Here is a 19,515-nt window from a genome sequence, read left to right as displayed (position 1 = left end):
TTTACTCATACTTAGTGAGCAAACACAGTTATTTACTAACTGTACGAACACCTGCCTCCAAATATATTCGCCAGGGAACCCCAGTGCACAGAAGGACTTCTTGTGAATGCAGAGTTTGCAGGGTGTGGGTTCTTCCTAGAAAGCGATTTCTTCTCTGAATTCTGATCTCAGTCTGCGCTGTCTAGCACTGCCTCTCTATTTGTTAAAATTCCTTTCTGCACAATTCATGTGAGCCTAAGTCCTTTCTTTAAGCTCTAACCGATTAGACTTGGGAAAAAGTAGCTCGTTTCCTTAAGAGCCATAATCTTACCTCCAATCTCTCTCTCTCTCTGGAAGTTTTAGGACAGATGGAAACAGGGCAACACATGAAGTGATCTTCAGAAGCCATCTCACGGCCATGTCTAAAATCTACTGTTTTTGCTTAACTGGCACTTCTTTGTTATCACTACCTTTCTAGTTATATGTCTTAGATTATTACCTAAGATGTGATGTGTTTGCTAAATAATATGGCCTGCATTTTTATGTGTTCCCTAAAAATAATAGGGCTTCCCTGGTGACTCAGTGGTAAAGAATCTGCCTCCCAATGCAGGAGACCCAGGTTCGATCCCTGGGTAGGGAAGATCCTGTGAAGAAGGAAGTGGCAGCCCACTCCAGTATTCTTGCCTGAAGAATCCCATGGACAGAGGAGCCTGATGTGCTACATGGTCTATGGGGTCATAAAAGAGTCTGACATGACTTAGCAACTAAACAACAACAACAAAAATGGGAATAGCAGGAAGCATGAGAGGAGTTTAGTCCCTGGAATCCACCAGCATGTAAGCCAGTAACAGAAGTGGAACTGGACAAGTTCTCATAGTCAGTTTCCACCACTGGCTTTCTCACCAGGACCACTTTTGTTCCACAGCATGAGTGGCTAAGTCATATCAAAGCAAACTCAGGTCAAGATTACAAACGTCCAGGCCCTCTGAACGTCTTACCTGTTTGCTCACCGCCATGGGGAGGATGGTGTCAGCCAAGGGAAAAAGCTTGCTCTGTGGGCTCTCAAGGCAGAGTGGACTGGGTTGAGATGGTGGTCCCCTGGGAAGCACCACAGATTGGAGAGAATGTTGTAGAATGTTCCACAGTGCTTCTGCTCCAGTTACTCAGACCTGTCGAATTTAAGAAAACATTCAAGGTGTTCAAGCCGAGAGGGCATTTTAGAAGCCGATGTAGATATATTCACAAAGTAGGCAGACACATAGAAGACAATCATCTCAAGAAGCTACAGCAGCAAGCCCCACCTCACGGTGGAAATGTTTTTAAATGATCCTGTTAGTGGACTTTGAATTCATGCTCAGCTGATCTCTGGGGCTGAGAGCTTACTAAGTGTATGCAGCACAGCAAAGCCGGCAATCGGCACCAGCGCTGGGACACAGCACGGCTGCCCCTGAGAGGGGAGCAGGCTTCGCAGGGCGCATCGCCCACTGATGTTCGGGGCAGAGTCTGGGCCTGACTGGCCCACCCTCGCTGGGGGCACCACGCGCTCTTACTTCACAAGATAGGAATTGATCGGCTTGTTTCACAACTTGAGCAGAATTTGTTTCTTGCTTCCAACTGCGAGCCAGCCAGCAGAGTTGGTCTCACTCTACACCCCTCACCCCCATGGCCACTTCCTGTAGCAGGAACTTCCTGGCTCCTGTCGTTTGGGGATGGGGGAGAGGGATAGAGGGGACAGCCCCTTGGGGTTTAACCCAGGGTCCCGTTTAAGGTCTTCACCACTCACGCCCCTCACTCCCCACCTGGACTGCCGTCCCTCCCTAGAGGATGCTTCACTGTCTGGTCTGGAGGAACAGAGCCTTGGTAACCGAGGAAGAACTTCTTGCCTTTGCCTTGCAGAGCTGTCAGCAGCGTTGCTGCACATGGCCCTGGAGGAGCTGAGGGGGCCCTAGCTTAAGGAAAACCAGCACATCCACGCAGATGTTTCTGTGCGGGCTGTTCCAGGCAGGGCTCAGAGATTCTGCCCTGTCTGGTATCACATAGCACTGGGGGTGGGAGGGCAGGGCGGGGGGAGACCCACTCCTTGAGGGTCAGGAAGTATATTACATGAAATCAAAATGTAAGTGTGTTCTTTTTGGATTAGGCCATGTTTTCCTCTTCTGTTTTTCTTTACATAACCTCGTCACTCAGCTCCTTTATTTTCCCTCCGCCCTCCTTGGCTCCCATGCCCACTCCTGCCTGCAGGATAAACTGGACCCACGGGGCAGGCACTCCGAGTGGCATGGTTTCCAGCTCTTCTCCAGTCTCATCCAGTTCTCACTAAGGCTTTACTGACCTCATTTTCTTATCCGATGCAGAAATCCTACTCCACCTAGTTTTTCAGATTGCAGGAGACCTCTGATTTACAACCAAGAGGCCAGGGAGCGGGGTGGTGGTCCACAGCTCAGCCCGACCCACTCCCCGGTGGTCCACAGGGCCTCTCGCTGCCCACTCTTCTCAGCTGCCCTCTTCTCCTACCAGAACAGGCTCCGCAGACAAGCATCTGATATGCTTTAAGGGGTTGAAACAGACTTCCCACACCTCATATTTCTTTAGCTGCGTACAAGGCGTTTCATTTCATAATTTGAGATGAAACGGCTCATGCAAGTCCTCCTGGGAGAGCAGTGGGAACTGAATTCACGGGGAGGCACAATTGGTCTCGTCTCAGCTCAAAACACAGGTTTCTTTGTGTGTGTGTGTTTGCAAGCCTGCTTGGGTTTAGCTTTGGGCTTCTGGTTAAGAGGCATCCCTGGTGGCTCAGATGGTAAAGAATCTGCCTGCAGTGCAGGGAGATCCAGCTTCTATCCCTGGACCAGGAAGATCCCCTGGAGAAGGGAATGGCTGCCCACTCCAGTATTCTTGCCTGGAGAATCCCATGGATCGAGGAGCCTGGAGGGTTCCAGTCCATGGGGTCCCAAAGAATGGGACATGACTGAATCACTGGCATTTTCAGTTTTTTCTAGTTAAGAGGGTTGAGGGCAAAGGGACAACAGAAGAGCAGAGAGCACTGGGCTCCTGAAAAGAAAAGGCGATGGGAAACAGGCTTGTTCCCTTCCCATCTTTCATTAAGCCTCCTGTGCAAACTCTCCCCATCCCCAGGCTTCCCCCGGCCCACTTCCTGCATCAGCCAGACCTGAACTGATGGCCAGCGTGGGCTCTTCCACTCTGCCTCACATCCATCCTCTAGCCAGTCTTCATGTTCCCACAAAGTGCTTGCCCCAGAATTTGGGAAAAGAGCCTGTGTCCCAGAAGACAGCCGTTCTGCTTCTTCATGACCCCCAAATTTTGAAAGGCACCGAGAAGTCTATAAGGAAAAGACGGCAAAAGAGAGAAGAGCCCTGGGGTGGAGGAAGTGAAGAAACTGCTGAAAACTTAAATTAGCTAAACTGTGCTAAATGAGCTTAAATAATGATGCGACGCCTCTTTGGGGCAGTCCTGGGCCTGTCGGCACATGGATTCCTCCTCATGCCCCATCTGCTCGTCTCCCAGGGATGGACCCTTTGGGCTGTTTCTCAAACTCCTGGAAAAGTGGGGTTCCACTGGGTTCATCCATAAAGGCACTGGCCAGAGACAGGAGGGCAGGGAGAGTGGAAAGTGGGGAATCTGTCCCCCTCTGTGTCTTATATAATTTGTATGTCAGTATACCTTACTTCTTTTAATTTTACTTATTTATGTATTTTTGGCTATGCTGGGTCTTCACTGCTGCTCAGGCTTTTCTCTAGTTGCAGCTAGCAGGGGCTACTCTCTAGTTGCGGCATGCGGACTTATTGCAGCGGCTTCTCTTGTTGTGGAGCACAGGCTCTGGCAGTTGCAGCTCCCGGGCCCTAGAGACAGGCTCAGCAGTTGTGGTGGTATTAGCTTACTTGCTCCAGGGCATGTGGGATCTTCTTGGACCGGGGATTGAAACCTGTGTCTTCTGCATGGGCAGGCAGATTCTTTACTACTGAGCCACCAGTGGAGCCCAGATTTCTTATTGTTAGCACAAAATCAAAACAAAACAAACAAATCTATCCAACAGGGAACTCAGGCTTTTATGACCCAAATCTAGGAGGGGCAGAACATCATTCAGAAAGCTCGGTTTCAGTTTGCACACATTTCCCAAACACTGATGGTAGAAGAAGCCATGCCCAGCTGTTTCCCACTTGTCTCCCTTCTTCGGGGGTTTTGGGCAGGTGGGTGACTGAAAGTCCCAGAACCAGACGGAGCAAAACCAACCTTCAAGCCCGCCTCCTTGGTAGGCCACTCTGTGGGCTGCTTTGGTTCCAGTTCAGACACCGGGCTCGAGCTGCTGCCTCCTGCTTTAGCAAATCTAACATGTGGTTCCTCCGCTTCTTCCTGTGATGCTGAAAGAACATTGTAGAACAGTCACACTATTTTAAAATGTGTCCGGCTTGTATGATTCCTTCAGTAGTTTGTACTCATCAATCTGCCTCATAACAAAGGGGTCATTGTATCACTTCATAAAGAAAAAAGCAGTGCTTTCCAAATTTGCTGCCCTGTTAAATGCCATTCAGAAACAAAACAACCCATTTCACCTGGAAAATGTTCAAGGAGCAGACTGTAACTAGGGAGTCAGATTTGGGAAAATGTACAATGTCACTCTAGCTCCCCAATTGCCTCTTCCAGCCTTTGATTTTTTCTGAAAACAACAGAGTGCACAGTGAGAGAAGAAGAAAGCTAGGAGAATAGGTTGACTCAGAGGACAAGGGTCTTTCAGAAAGGGATGCCCTTCTTAATAAATAAGATTATTCCTAAAATAGCTTTTCCCTCTGGTGGCCTCTCTCTCCTGCCTGTTACTACCAAGGTCTTAAACAGCACTGATGCCCTGAGAAGCCCTCAGAGCACCCACCCCTCCCCTCGCTCTGCACCCTGACCCCCACCACCTCCTGGAATTGCTCTGTCAAAAGTCACCTACTTTTTGGGAAGTAAATTCAGGGACATCTCCACCGTCATCTCCCAGATGCAGCTGCAGGAATGGGTCACATTTTGTGTCTCCATTGTCCTGTCTCCATCCTGGCACTCTCTTCCTCCAACCCGGGCTGAATGCTCTCAGAAACTTTCGTAATCGTGTCTCTTCCTTCCCTATTCCTGTTGGCCCGTGGGGATCGAGGCATCAGGTTATTTGAGCAAATGTCCACATTAGCCCTTTGCCGGCTCCCGGTTAGAGTTCTGCTGCGTTTGCACCACCTGGGACAGCTGTGCCAGTCCAGAAGTCATACATTGAAACTAGGATGGCATTGTTGCCCGGCTCAGAAATCTTCCCCTTTCTTTGTTCACAGAACACAATAAAAATGACCGAATCTGGACCCCAAGTCCTCCTCAGCCTACACTGCAGCCCCATCCCCTCACACACCTTGTTCCTGGCTGGCTCACCACAGCCCAACAGGGCTCACTTCCACACCTCCACCCGCTCGCGCACGCTCTCCTGGTCCCTTCTCTGCTCTCAAGTCCTAGCAAGAATCCAGCCTCTGGAGTGACGCTTATCCTGAATCCCTGCAACTGAATGCAATTGTTTCTTTCTCAAAAAAAAAAAAAAAAAGAGAGAGAGAGAGAAAATATCCTCCTTAAAATGAGTATTGTATGTTTAAATTTTAAATGTAAAATATTTTTAAAAAAGAAGGTACAGCTAAAGTTCCACTGACTACCTGCCCAATCTTGGTCCCCTCCTGACACATTTATTAATATATACACACCTGAGTGCAGAAGAATTGATGCTTTTGAACTGTGGTGTTGAAGACTCTTGAGAGTCCCTTGGACTGCAAGGAGATCCAACCAGTCCATCCTAAAGGAGATCATCCCTGGGTGTTCATTGGAAGCACTGATGCTGAAGCTGAAACTCCAATACTTTGGTCATCTGATGCGAAAAGCTAACTCATTGGAAAAGACCCTAATGCTGGGAAGGATTGAAGGCAGGAGGAGAAGGGGACGACAGAGAATGAGATGGTTGGATGGCATCACCGACTCGATGGACATAGGTTTGGGTGGACTCCAGGAGTTGGTGATGGACAGGGAGGCCTGGTGTGCTACAGTTCATGGGGTTGCAAAGAGTCGGACACAACTGAGCAACTGGGCTGAACTGAACTGAGGATGTAAAACGCGCAGTCACCAGATGGGGCCTCAGAACCCACTTCTCTTAGTGCTGGTCGCCACTTCTACCGCACCCAGCACCACTTGGTTACAGACCACTCCTCGGAATGTCGGGAGCTCTGGTTTCTCACTTTACCTTGCTCCTATCTATCAAACGCCTTTTAGAAATTCCTAATGGTTTCCAGTTGATGGAAGCCATTTCTTGAATCTGCAGTCCTGTTAGGAATTTTTGTAGCTGGTGATATGTCACCTTTTGTGTCAGTTTTAGGACAGGAGGGAAAGGGAGCCACAGGGGCTCCCATCTGGATGGCCAGCCCACCTGTTGTTTTAGTTCAGGTTTTGCCTCAAAATATTTGCTTCTCACAATCCCCTTCACCTGGGGAATCTCTGGGTTTATCTGTGATACCTAGCTGGAGTGCCCGGCAGGAGCTCAATAAGTATACGAGGTTTCAGTAAATGGTAGGAATGTTTTTGTTTTTTCCCTCACCCACATGACTCAATACTACCAGTGTGCTGCTAGGAAGCTCTGACGGCTGTCAGGGACTCATGTTGACATGATACATTCTTAGAAGGTCTTCCCTGGGAAGCCCCCTTTAAAAAAGCAGTTTATAAACTAAAGTATAAAGGATCTAAAACTGTGAACATAGTCAAATCCATAGAACAGGGAGAAAGATAAACCACTTTTTAGGGAATGAATTTGAGAGACTATATCAGTAATGAAGTATTCTAATTATGGGCTTCCCTGGTGGCTGGGGTGGTAAAGAATCTAACTGCAATGAGGGAGACCCAGGTTCGATCCCTGTGTTGGGACGATCCCCTGGAGGAGGGAATAGCTCCCCATTCCAGTATTCTTGCCTGGGGGATTCCAGGACAGAGGAGCCTGGCGGGCTACAGCCCATGGGGTCACACAGAGTTGGAGGTGACTAACACTTCACATTCTAATTGTATTTAGGAAAAAAATACATTTATGCAATCAGTGTGTTTAATGGCTTAAGGTAAAAGTAAAGAAAAGGTATAGAAAACTTATAGGGTTTAAGTGTTCTTATGCAAAGCTGTAGTAGCATATGAATTGAGAAATCAGGAACTGCTTGTCACTCACTGAGCCCCTGGTGGAAGTTGCAGCAGGATAGACCGCGCTCATAATTCTAATGCTTTCACAGCTGATGCTCTCCCCTTAGCCAACTCCTTTTAATTCTGATATAAAGTTGGTTCCAATGTTTATGAGAAAGGCCAAAATGAGTATCCATTGTAGGCAAGATTTCTGGAAATTTAGGGGAAAAAAGAGAAGGCTCCACAGCTTCCTTTCCTTAAAGTGTTGCCCATCTTACAAGCCTTTACCACCTTCTTCCCAGATCTCCTTCCAGAAGGATCTTGATGCATGTTTTAAGCATGTTTCACATCCCTAAGCCAGCACGTCACTGATCAGGCCTCAGTCTGACTTGCAAGCAGCTTCCAACCATCACAAAGGCAAAAGGCTCTGGAGGAAACCAAAGCTCCCATGTGAGTCATCAAGCAGCCTCAAGCAACTTTTGTGACAGATGTACCAGAAGCCTTCAGGAAATCTCATCTCCCTTGGCACTTTCTGGAGTTTAAGGTGTTGAGTCAAAACATGCTAATTTATACACTAGGCACTGGAAGCATGTAAAGTAGAAATGTTGCTACAGCCCAGGACCTAGTTGGCTTCCAGCAGCTTTCTGACTGAAGACAAGGCAGCTACCTCTGGCCTCAGGTCCTCCATCTATAGAATGACAGGCTGAATTCATGAAATCAGAGTAACATAAACAAGGCTCTGGCCAAACGCCTCGTAGTCATTGTAACCGTTCATCAGCAGCACAAGCCTACATGGTGTGTATATTATCTCCATTTTACAGAGCATTTCTTTTGGGTTTTTAAAAATATTTTTTTAAATGTTATCAAGGGGTTTCCCTGGTGGACCCGTGATTAAGATTCCACACTTTCAATGCAGAGGGCATGGGTTTGATCCCTGGTCAGGCAACTAGATCCCACATGCTGCACAACATGGCCAAAAAAAAAAAAAAAAATTATTGAAATCTAGTTGACTACAGAGCATTTCTAACATCCCCACTCATTCTAATATTTTTAAACTCTGTATAATTAAGTTTCATATCCATTTGGTTCTTATTTTTCTGCAAAGTGACTTGCATTTATTTTTTAAAGGGTTTATTATAGGCACTTCTAAAAATGAAGAGAAGTAATTACCCAATGGACTCAGGAAATGAGATTGCTAATTTGGATGCTAAAAATGGTTTCTGATTACATTGATGAGCTGTCTATTCTTCCCAGATTCACCAGTAATTCATTTCTCGGCTCTTCTCCAGCTTAAGAGACTTGATTCATCTGCATCCTCCACAGACTATGCGTTTCAGATGAATCATTATGCTGACTTCGGCAAATACATCCAGTAGTCATGTACAGACATGAGAGTTGGACCATAAGGAAGGTTGAGCACTGAAGAATTGATGCCTTTGAATTGTGATGCTGGAGAAGACTCTTGAGAGTCCCTTGAACAGCAAGGAGATCAAACCAGTCAATCCTAAAGGAAATCACCTGCATATTCATTGGAAGGACTGATGCTGAAGCTGAAGCTCTAATGCTTTGGCCATCTGATGCAAAGAGCTGACTCATTTGAAAAGACCTGGATGCTGGGAAAGATTGAAGGCAAAAAGAGAATGGGGCAGCAGAAGAGGAGATAGATAGCATCACCAACTCAATGGACATGAATCTGAGCAAACTCCGAGAGACAGTGAAGGATAGGGGAGCCTGATGTGCTGCAGTCTGTGGGGTCGCAAAGAATTGGATACTACTGTGTGACTGAATAACAACAAATGCAAATACACCTTGGGATCATTTCAGACAGAGGAGTGGGGCAGCAATGAAGTCCAAGCAAGAGGTTACAGGACTGGGCTTCTCCCGACCTGTGGCTTCCCTCTCGGCACAGGCCTTTATGTTGGCCTCTCCCACAATTGTGGAAGGCTGTCTCATGTCTGAGTCAAGTGACTGACTGGGGTCTTTCAGGGGGGAGAGGGGGTTGGGCCAATTAAATGACTGGACCACTTATCTTCTGGCATTTTCAGCAGGTGCAAAGTGAGAAAGAAGCTGTCAAGTCTGAATTAAATGAGAAAAGCCCTGGAGATGAGGCCAATATTGCTCAAGTTTTAAAAGACACTTATTTTGAAGCACCTGCAACTTGGAATAATTTGAAGGACTTCAGTTTCAGGCTCTTCAGCTCAAGTCCAGCAGGAATCCTGTGGACTGAGTGGCCACTTGGGAGGTGACAGAGATGCTAAAAATTTATTCTTGGGAAAGTCATAGCCAGAAAAACCTTCCAGGCATCTCTGGCTGGGATTCTTCCTAAAATTCCAGGGAGGTCCATGACCATTTGGCTTCTGAGATGAAGAACTCACAACTGTGTCTAAAGGACACCAGGACAGCAAAGAAAACTTGAGAGGTCTGGTCAGCAAACCCATTTGTTTAATCTTTTTGACACCAACCAGTACTTCATTTTCCCAGGGTAGCCCTGGTCTGGGGGGGATCAACTTCCAGCCCAGTTCTGCCACTTGCTAACAGTGAGATTTGGGGGCCACTAACCCCCATCTCTCTGGCTTCAATTTCTAGACCCATAAAACCAGTGCTGGACAGGTTGAAATTCTTTCAGCCGTAGCAAAACTAACTCTATAAAATATACCGTTTGTTTTGTTGTCATGGAGACAGACTGGAGCTCAGTTAACCCTACCAGCTCCCCTTGCAGGACTTATGCGAGGTGGGTCCTGTCTTAGGAAGCTCGGGGCAGGGAATCTGCGTGAGACAGGAGTCCACAGCCCGCGGGCATCAGGGCAGCTTCGCCTCGGAGTGGTTTGTCCTCCGAGCATACACTCTTCTAAAAGGAGAGAAGTGGATTCAGTAAATGTGGGTGAGAGATGAGTGCCCACGTTCTAAACATTGAATGGACTGAGGGCTCAGGGGTCAAGCTGGCCAACAAGAGCTGGTTTGAAATCAGTATTCTGATAAAGGGGTGCATGGGCATTTTCCCAGGGGGCTATTCAGGCATTGACCGTCTTGAGGAAATTAAATTTCAGATGCTGGAGTTAATTTGTATTTTTCCTGCCTGAGGACGTATCTGTCATTGACATTTCTCAACTTTTCTTGTTTTCTGACTGTGTTGGGTCTCCCTTGCTTTGCAAGGGCTTTTCTCTAGTTGCCGGGAGCCGGGGCCATTCTCTAGTTGCAGTGTGCAGGCTTCCTACTGCTGTGGCTTCTCCTGTTACAGTGCACATGGGCTCTAGAATTCTTTTTTGACCATAGTCATCAGTGGCTCAGATGGTAAAGAATCTCCCTGCAATGCAAGAGACCAGGGTTAGATTCCTGGGTCAAGAAGATTCCCTGGAGAAGGAAATGGCAACCCACTCCAGTATTCTTGCCTGGAGAATCCCCAGGACAGAGGAGCCAGGTGGGCTACACTCCATGGGGTCCCAAAGAGTTGGACACAACTAACACACACACACACACACACACACATATACACACACACATCCTTCTCCCACTTTAAAAAACAAAACCAAAAAAGACCACATGTCCCTCATCCATCCTGAAGCTCATGAGGGTGAAAACCTTGTGGGCACCACATACAGAGGTGGTTCTAGAACACACCTCTCCCCTGATAGGGACAAAGGGAAATGCCCTTAGAAAACACTGGAGCTGGAGGCCCTGACTTCACCCAGGTGACAAGGTTCAATGAAGGCTATTTATGCCTCTGTAAGAATTGGGATGGCCACCTCATGCGAAGAGTTGACTCACTGGAAAAGACCCTGATGCTAGAAGGAATTGGGGGCAGGAGGAGAAGGGGACAAAGATGAGATGGCTGGATGGCATCACTGACTTGATGGATATGAGTTTGAGTAAACTCTGGGAGTTGGTGATGGACAGGGAGGCCTGGCGTGCTGCGATTCATGGGGTCGCAAAGGGTCGGACACGGCTGAGTGACTGAACTGAACTGAACTGAAAAATCGGGATTCAAAAGCAAGATAATTATCATAGGGACACAGGGAAAATGTTTGAGCTCAAACATGAAGTCAGGGGACTTCCCTGGCCGTCCAGTGGTTAAGACTCCGAGCTCCCAATGCAGGGGGCCCAGGTTCCATCCCTCATCAGGCAACTAAGATCCTGTATGCTGCAACTAAGACCCGGGACAGCCAAATAAATAAATATTTTAAAAATTCTTAAAAATAAAGTGTCCTTATCTTAATGTGGAAAACAGTTTAAAAATTAAAAAAAAAAACTAAAAAAAAGAAGTCAGAGTTGTTCTGATGATAGTCAGATGTGTCTCACTGGTCTGAAGGGGCTCTTCCTCTAAGCTGAGTGCTAGATGCCATCCACAAGGAGCTACATCTGGGAACAAAAGTTTTCATAAACATATATTAAAGCACAGGATAAAATGATAGCCTCCACTGTAAAATACCACATTTGCAAAGGTGTGTTTAAATGAATAATCATGACAAACACAGGGAAGAGCCGTGAAAGACCCTTGGGGACTGACAGATGGCATCAGCTCCCAGCCTCTCAGCCCCACCACCACTCCTTTCTCACTTCCGCCAGCGCCCAGGCCCGTCCCAGCTGTGTCCTCATCTGGTCACACCTGAGGGCGCTACCTCCACATGGAGTTCGTTGGTAAAGCCTGTGGCCGGGGGCTGAGGCTTCCAGAAACGACCCACACGTGTCCAAATTGGGGGGGGGGAGGTCATTGAACTCAGCCTGTGCCCCGCCCGGGGGGGCGACTCTGACACACTTTCAGGTTAAACTTCCCCAAAAGTTGTAAGCCTGTTTCTTCTAAGATTTTCTGGGCTTCAAGCCAAAGGAGAGTCAGCAGGAATCTAAAAACGGAGGCTGAAAACTCCTAACAATTGGGACAATTGGGAAAAACACATCAATATGCTTAAAGCTTTTCCTTTTTTAAAAAGAATTTTTTGATGCAGACTGTTTATAAAAACCTTCATTGAGTGTGTTACAATATTGTTTCTGTTTTATGGGGGGTTTTTTTGGTTTTTTGGCTGTGAGGCGAATCTTAGCTCACACACCAGGGATTGAACTGGCACCTTGCACTGGAAGGCGAAGTCTTAACCACTGGACCTCTAGGGAAGTCTTTTGTTTTGCTTTTATTTTCATTTAATTTTTATTTTGTTAATCAATTTTATTTCACACAGATGGCTCCTGGTTTAAATATCTTCACCCTAATCACCTAGTTAGTGATTTGGTTACTCCTTAGAAGCCAGGTCTTCTCCTGGGAAATTACCAAGTATCAGAGCCCCTGGGGATGGGTCATATAAAAGAGATACATACTCTTATGATATTAAAGTCTAAGAGGTGAAATGCTGCTCTCAGGCCTGCGGCAGGGCCTTTGCACATGTGAGTCCTCTGTCTGGAATGGCCTCCTTCACTCCAATCTTCTTCTGGTTAATTCCATCTTATCTGGAAGAATCCACAGGACAGGTCAGGCTCCTATTGCTTGCTCTGCTAGCAGTCTTGCTTTTTCCTAGCACCAAGAAGTGGGTACATGCAAAGTCTTTCAGTCCAGTCCAGCTCTTTGCAACCCTAAGGGCTGTAGCCCACCAGGCTCCTCTGTCCATGGGATTCTCCAGGCAAGAATACTAGACTGGGTTGCCCTGCTTTCCTCCAGGGGATCTTCCTGACACAGGGATCGAACTGATTTCTCTTATGTCACCTGCATTGGGAGGTGGTTTTTTTTTTTTTTTTTTTTTTTTTTTTTTTTTACCAATAGCACCAAGTAGAAACTTAATTCAATAAGCAACAGGATGTTTATTCCCAGGATCTCTCTTTGAAATGTAAATTCCAGGACGACAGAGATCTCTGTATCTCAAGTGTGTGATACCACCCTGCCCAAAATAGATACTCAGGAAGTCTTTACAGCATAAATGCAACTTACTTCCTCACCTTTTGCAATAGTTTCAAATTTCTATTCCCCCTTTCAGGCCAAGGTTAAAGCCTGTTGACAATGATCCTCACCTTTTGCAATAGTTTCAAATTTCTATTCCCCCTTTCAGGCCAAGGTTAAAGCCTGTTGACAATGATCCAACATGTAAATTCATCACTCATTCTTCTCTGTTCCCACAGCATGTTATACATAAGACATAATAGTATCTGACTGAACCATAGGAAATTTCATGGTTTTTAATAGACCAGAGTAAGTGGCTGAACGTCCACAATTTTCATGCAATTCCCTCTAACAGTTCACGGTTTCATCTCTCTTGCTAATACATGAGTTCCTTGAAAACAAGACCAGCATTGGTTCATCTCCAGTATCTGACATTTCTAGCAAAGGGCCTAGTACCAACAGATGCTTAATCAATGTTGTTTATAAGAATGCCTGAGTGGCTGACAAATCTCTCCTCGGGCTCCATGTGGATTTCCAAAACGACCTTTACCCAACAGACTCTTCCAAATTTGGGGCACTCCCTGATGACAAAATGCCTTTATGGACTAATTTTATTTTATTTTTTTTACTGTTTCCAATTGGACACCTTCACTAAGAGTCAAGGAATTCAGTCCCAGCTTACAGAAACCACAAGCCATGGAAAGCTGAGGTTATTGCTTGTTGAAAGAAATAACATCAAGATGGATGAGATCAGTCTAATGGCTCAGGTTATGCCTGCCAAGGGGATTGTGAAGTTCTGTGAAACACCCCACCTTCCTCCACACACCCAGACAGCCAGACCCCTCTAGCATCCATCTGTCCCCTCCCTGGACAGCTTTTCATAGAGAAGTGGGAATAACCACACAAACAATTTGTTTTGCACTGCTTGATTGGTCTTGCCCATCTACCTGTGGTGAGGGTGACACCTGTCACTGGCATGCCTCACCACAAGCAGTTGTAAACCACAGCAGAAATGGCAGGTGTCCCTGAACTTGCCCCACTGCTTTAGCTCTTCAAGAACTTAGAGCTAGTTCTCTGGCAGCTAAGCCTGCCCTAAGGCCCTTCACACATTAACCGCTCATGATTGCTCCAAAGCCCCAATAACCTATTTCTATCAGCCTCAACCTTAGGATTTTTTTTTTTTTTTTTTTTTTGCAGTGTGGCATGCACAATCTTCTCCAATATTTGTGCCTGGAAAATCCCATGGGCAGAGGAGCCTGGTGGGCTGTAGTCCATAGGGTCACAAAGACTTGGACGCAACTGAGCAACTACACACACATGCACAATCTTAGTTCCCAGACCAAGGACCAAACCCACGCCCCCTGCATGGAAGCGTGGAGTCTTAACCACTGGGCTGCCAGGGAAGTCCTGGAAAATTCTGTTCTTAAAGGTAAAAAAAAAAAAATCACATAAACTTGCAGATAGATGTGAACTCATCACAAACAGAGAACTGAAATCATCATTTCTCTGTCACCCCTTAAGGCTGAGAGGAAACAGAGTTCATAACAACTCAACCAGAAGTAAGAAGAATGGCACGTGTCTTTAGAGGTGGGGCCTTTGAGGGTGAGGTGATTAGGTGAGGATGGGGCCCTTGTGCCCAGGTTAGCGCCCTTACAAGGAGAGACATCAGAGCTTCCTGTCTCTCCTCCAGGTGAGGACACAGCAAGAGGAGCACTCTCACCAGGAACGCAGGCAGTCAGTTCCTCCATCTAGGACTTCCAGCCCCCCGTTCATGGTATTTTGCCATGTTAACCCCAGCAGATGTATACACGGGTTTGCCTCAGTTCATTAATAAAACAAATGGGACCTCTTCAAGCAGTCCTCAAAGGCCCCATCTCTAAAGACCATCACACTGGGAATCAGAGCATTAGCACATGAATTCTGGGGGGGACAAACACATCCTGTCTTCAGTCCATGACTCAGAATATATCTCTTGATGTCTTTAGGAAAAAAGTATATTCATGATTTTAAGTAAAGAATTACCTTCTAGGGAGCCATATTGTCACATTTCTAATTAGTAAGTTAAATACATTTATAGGGACTTACGAGGCAGTCCAGTGGTTAAGACTTCACCTTCCACTGCAGGAGGCCTGGGTTCGATCCCTGGTCGGAGAACTAAGATCTTACATGCTTTGTGGCCAGAAAATCAAAAATAAAGGAAAAAAGAAAAACCCATAAAACAGAAGCAATGTTTTTTTGTTTTTTGTTTTTCAGAAGCAATGTTTTAACAAATTCAATAAAGACTGTAAAAATGACCCACATGGGAAAAAAAGCTTTAAAATAAATAAGTAAATACATTTATAACTGATAAGAGTCATAAAATACTGTATTTGAGATATTCTCTCTGTGCTGTCCCAGTGTGAGTAATTTCTCCCTAGGCCTTTGGAATTACCCATTGTGAGCAAGCATCTGTACTCTGAGTGGACATTCTGCTATGACCTCAATGTCCAGAAAGTTTTCCTTCTAAGGTATCATTCAACATTTCCAAGGAAATTCCAAAAAACATTGACTGAATTCCCCATTCTGTCCTTTCTCACTTTATCCATCACCTTCCAGTGTTAGAGGTCATTCCTGACTCCTGTATAATCAGAGTGAATTTCCTCAACTGTCCTTCAGACATGGATACTGAAGAAGATGAATTACTTGGTAAGAGAATGAGAGATGGAGCCTTACAACCAACCACCCAGCCCTCATCAGCTGCATCCATCAAGGCCTTGGGCCTCTAGATGCTTTATCTCCCCATCTGCTCTCCCCAGTCCTACTAGAAATGTGCTTTTTTATGTTTAAATTATCATTTAAAGTCCTTGAAGATAAGGAACTGGCCTGTCCCTCCCTTCCTTCCTCATTCCCTTCTTCCTTCCCACCTTCTTTCCTTCATCCTTCCTTCCCTTTCTCCCTCCTTCCTTCCCTCTCTTTCTTCCCTCCTTCCTTCTCCCCTCCCTCCCCTCAATCCCTTTCTTATCCCCATTCTTTTATCCTTCCTTTCATCATGATCCATTTTTGCTGATTCTCATCTTACCTGGCTGATGGACAGCAACTACTGATTTGATGCATAGACCTGATGGATGAAGGCTTTACCCCTGAGCCTGACATGCATGCCAGGCTGCGCTTCTGCCTCCAGCTCATGTTTGCTCCTGTTCCCGTCTGTGCTTTCCCTTATATTGGGCCCCACATGAGAACAGCTATGGAGTCAAGAGTCCATGGTCAACAGCTATGGATGAACATTTCTGGTTAAATAGGTGAAGTAAGGCACATTATTTCACCTCTCTAAAGGTGAAATACATTTTTCTCATGTACAAAAAGGAAATAATAACACCACTCATACCTTAAAAGAAATGACATATATAGAGTCTCAGGGCACTGCCTGGCACATAGTAAGAATTCTGTAAATATTAGCAATTATCATCTCACTAACAGTGAGTACCAGGAAGATATGGTCTGCAACTGCTTTGTTCTCTTTGTTGTTTGGGGGGGCATCTATGGCTTTATGGGAGTTTAATTGACATGCAGTAAATGGCACATATTTAAAGTTTACAGTGTGGTGATTTTTGATGTGTGTGAAACCACAGCCACAATCATTATAATGAATACATCTCTCACTTCCAAAGTTTGTTCTTGTTCCTTTAGATCCTCCATCCCTACGCCCATCTCTGGGCAACCACTGAACAACTTTCAGACCTATAGATACATCTCCATTTCCCAGAACTTTATGTAAAAGGCATGGAGCATATTATTTGAGGTTTATCATGTTGTGATTAATGGTATTTCTTTCTTCCTGTTGCTAAGTATGACTCCACTGTATGAATGTGAAGTGAAATGAAGTGAAAGTCGCTCAGTCATGTCCAACTCTTTGTGACCCCATGGACTATACGGTCCATGGAATTCTCCAGGCCAGAATACTGGAGTGGGTAGCCATTCCCTTCTCCAGGGGATCTTCCCAACCCAGAGATTGAACCCCAGTCTCCCTCATTGTGGGTGGATTCTTCACCAACTGAGCTAGCAGGGAAGCCTATATGGATATACCACAGTTTATCAACTCATCTGTTAATGAACATTTTGATATGTTTCTGTTTTGGAGCTGTTAGAAATAAAGATGCTCCATAGCGGCTGCATCAATTTACATTCCCACCAACAGTGTAAGAGGGGCCAGCATTTATTCCAGCATTTATTATTTGTAAATTTTTTGATGATGACCATTCTGACTGGTGTGAGGTAATGCAAGCATGCGTGCTCAGTCACTCAGCAACCCATGGACTGTAGCGCCAGGCTCCTCTGTCCATAGGATTTCCCTGGCAAGAATACTGGAGTGGGTTGCCATTTCCTCCCCCAGAGGATCTCTTGACCAGGGATCAAACCCGCATCTCCTGCACTGCAGTCAGATTTTACGGCTGAGCCACCTGGGAAGCCCCCTCATTGTAGTTTTGATTCGCATTTCTCTAGTAATTTGTGATGTTGAGCATCTTTTCATGTGTTTGATGGCCATTTGTATGTCTTCTTTGGAGAAATGTCTGTTTAGGTCTTCCACTATTTTCTGACTGGGTTGTTTGTTTGTTTTGATATTGAGCTGCATGAACTGTTTGTATATTTTGGAGATGAATCCCTTGTCAGTTGTTTCATTTGCAAATCTTTTCTCCCATACTGAGGCAGATTGTCTTGTCTATGGTTTCCTTTGCTGTACAAAAGCTTTTTTTAGGTTACCTAGGTCCCATTTGTTTATTTTTGTTTTTATTTTCATTACTCTAAAAAGTGGGTCAGGAAAGACCTTGCAGCAATTTAAGTCAAAGATTGTTCTATGTTTTCCTGATCTAAATGGGAAGGAAATTCAAGAAAAGAGGGGATATATGTGTATATATGGCTGATACACTTTGCTCAACAGCAGAAACTAATGCAGCATTGTAAATCAACTATACTTCAATAAAAATATATTTTTAAAAAAGAAATAAAGCTGCTAAAAGCATCCATGTTCATGAACATGTGCCTATTTCTCTCAGGTAAATGAAATGACTAAGTCATGTGAAAGGTGAATGTTCAACTTTTTAAGAAACCACCAAATTGTTTTCCAAAGTGGCTGCATTAATCAGAGCTCTCCAGAGAAACAGAGCCAATATGATGTGTATACACGGGGGGATTTATTTTAAGGAGCTGGCACATGCGCTTATGGACACTGGCAAGTCTAGCATCTTCAGGGTAGTCTGGAAGCTGGAGACCCACACAAGAGCCAATGCTGTCATTCAAGTTCAAAGGCCGTGGCTGACCGAGGTCCTTCCTGCTCACAGGAGGTCAGTCTTTTGTTCTAGTCAGGTGTCTAGTCTGCTGCTACAACAAAATACCACAGATGGGGTGGCTTAAGAGACAAACTTTTATTTCTTACAGTTCTGGACAATAGGAAGTCTGGGATCGGGGTGCTAGCCTGGCGGGGCTCTGGTGAGGACCCTCTTCCCAGCTTACGGATGGCTGTATCCTCATTTGTGGAAGAAAGCAAACCCTGGTGTCTCTTTCTTGTCTTACAAATCTCATCAGGGGGACTTCCCTGGTGGTCCAGTGGTAAAGAATCCTCCTGCCAGTGCAGGGGACATGGGTTTGACTGATCCCTGGTCCAGGAAGATCCCACATGCCTGGGGGGCAACTAAGCCCATGTGCCACAACTACTGAGCCTGTGCTCGAGAGCCCACGGCCCACAGTGAGAAGTCTGAGCATCTCAGCTAGAGAGTACCTTCTATTTGCTGAAACTACAGAAAAGCCTGCACGCAGCAACAAAGACCAAGCACAGCCAAAAATGAACATGAATAAACAAAAATAAAAAACAAAACAAATATCATCATGGGACTGTCTAAACCAAATTGCCTACCAAAGACCGCACCTCTTAGTACATCACATTGGAGGCTGGGGCCTCAACACATGCATTTGGGGAGGACATAAATGCTCAGTCCAAAAGGTCAGGCCCTCACCTCATGGGATGAGACCCACTCACATTATGAAGGACAATCTGTCTCACTCCAAGTCCACTTATTTAAATGTGACTCTCTCCAACACCACACTCAGAAACATTCAGCATAATGTTTGACCAAATACTTGGGCATCACGGCCCAGCCAAGTTAATACATAATATTAACCATCACAAGACCAACCAACCAACAAGTGTCAGCCTGACACTTACACACATCTCTTTAAACCATAATTAAGCTCCAAATGAAGACAATAACAAGATCATCCTTCCATCTAACATGATACAACTATCCTGCATACAACTGAAAATGCATGAACTCTTTCCCCTGAAGAGGATGTAAAGTCCTTGAGTCACATTTAGTCTTCTTGATATCCTGCAGCTTAATCACTATGATGTAAAAGTAGCCCCAGGATGTACTTGAGGTCGTCTCTGAGGACCTTGAGCTTCTCAGGTGGTTCAGTGATAAACAAGCCACCTGCCAATGCAGGAGTTTGTCCCTGGGTCCAGAAGATCCCCTGGA

General features: G+C 45.6%; 1 long non-coding RNA gene across 1 annotated transcript; it reads right to left on the bottom strand.

Annotated features, from left to right (window-relative positions):
* Positions 1-990: 990 nt before the first annotated feature.
* Positions 991-5,090, bottom strand: LOC122431253. Its single transcript, XR_006266469.1, has 3 exons — positions 4,931-5,090; positions 4,231-4,358; positions 991-1,148 (listed from the first exon to the last, which is right to left on the bottom strand). It is a non-coding gene; the product is annotated as an uncharacterized LOC122431253 (long non-coding RNA).
* Positions 5,091-19,515: the final 14,425 nt, after the last annotated feature.

This window comes from Cervus canadensis, chromosome 29 (genome assembly GCF_019320065.1).
Source record: "Cervus canadensis isolate Bull #8, Minnesota chromosome 29, ASM1932006v1, whole genome shotgun sequence".
NCBI classification, from domain to species: domain Eukaryota; kingdom Metazoa; phylum Chordata; class Mammalia; order Artiodactyla; family Cervidae; genus Cervus; species Cervus canadensis.
The sequence above is the reverse complement of the archived record's forward strand: the minus strand, read 5'-3'. Positions and strand labels throughout refer to the sequence as shown.